Here is a 1643-nt window from a genome sequence, read left to right as displayed (position 1 = left end):
GAATGGAATTATGGATGAAATTAATGAGTCGGATAGACAATACAAAGTGATCTTACCTTTTTTCGAGTTACATCCTGTAGCGTTCCAGCGAGTGTAGCCACAAATCGCTCCACGCCTCTACAAGCCGATGTACTAACTTCGACCATGCATCACGTCTTTGTGTAACATTACACCGTCAACGTTTATCCAAGCCTGCTCGTCCGATAACATCGCAACGTTATCGATATCTGTTTGTATTGATCAAATGGTTTTGGGATAATAAGTCTACGTTACGATATTTTCTAACGTGAGAGCAACCTCTCTCTTAGTTCCTTCTAACACTAATAACAATAACTTAATGACATTTTATCCCGCGCGATGATTATAATTTAAACATTCCAATAAACATGACGCGCGCGACTAAAATATTATGGTATAATAAAGTTTCGTAAGGTAAAGAATGGAGAAAAATATGTCAATTCATAAAAGAATAATAAAAGTCGTGTAAAGTTTCCTGAATTCCTAGATATAATTCGCTCATTTTGTCACGTTCCATCCAAGATAGGCTGGATTAATTTTTGCAAAGCGTGCATCAGCGAGTCAGACTTCAGCGAATTCGTTTGCTTCTTCTCTAGTCGGCGGTTGATGTTACATAATTATTATATTAAAACAATCTGTGCGATCTGTTGAGAATGGCCGCGGGTCAAATCGTGATATTTCAATCTTGCTCAGCGCTATAATTGAAAAGCCTTGCGATATACATACATATTTTCATAGGAGCCATCCATTAGTGTCAACTAGCAATCCTCCATATGGCATCCATCCTCGCCATGGGCTTGTTGTTTGCACTGTTAATAACGTACGCTAATCGCTAATTATACAGCGTCTTAATTATCGTCTCATTGTCCGAGAGCGTATATAAATAAACTGCAAAAGTAAACTCTTGCGATCTTTGAATAGCCTTAGTGCGATTCTTCGTCAACTGGCAACTAGCCTTAAGCTTTCGTACTGACATCAACCATGAACCATTTGGTATCCACTAGATCCTTTCCGATTTTCGCAACCGATACTCCTTTCTTGTTATATTGCCACTCCATTATGCTTATGTCACTGTTACATCACACGTAGCATTGTTCTCGAGTGAAATTTCTAATCTCGGTAGTCTCTCGGTGAATAAAATCATTAATTAATATATGTTACATATGTCGCTGTTTCTCGTACGAGGCAACGCGAGAAGTGATTGATTAAATGCTATTGTGCAAGTACAGTTAATTGAAAAAGCGAGCGACGAAGATTCGTACGGGCCATTCAATTCTTCAGGACGATCGTTTATCGTTGTTCTTCTTACACGGGGCATCGGAAAATCGGATAAGCCGTTGGCGATTCGGGAAGAAGGTAATCGCGAATCGGGGCGGGCTTGGAATTGTAAACACGGCTTAAGGTCTGAATAGACGAATGCGGCGCCAACGTAACGCTGACGCAACACGTAAGGGGGGAGCAAACGAGGGGCGATGTGTCTGTGTCTACCGCGCGCGAGAGAGCAATGCGCGGAATCATCCGGGATTTACCGGAACAACGACTTGCCTAGCTTTCTTCACCATGATCACTTGCAGTTTTCCTCCCCATTTACTATATCTTAATACACCACAATTTCTCCATTCATC

This window comes from Prorops nasuta, unplaced genomic scaffold (assembly GCF_024137725.1).
Source record: "Prorops nasuta isolate Cenicafe-Biocafe unplaced genomic scaffold, Cenicafe_Pnas_1.2 PNAS00030, whole genome shotgun sequence".
NCBI classification, from domain to species: Eukaryota; Metazoa; Arthropoda; class Insecta; order Hymenoptera; family Bethylidae; genus Prorops; species Prorops nasuta.
Note: the sequence above shows the minus strand (reverse complement) of the source record.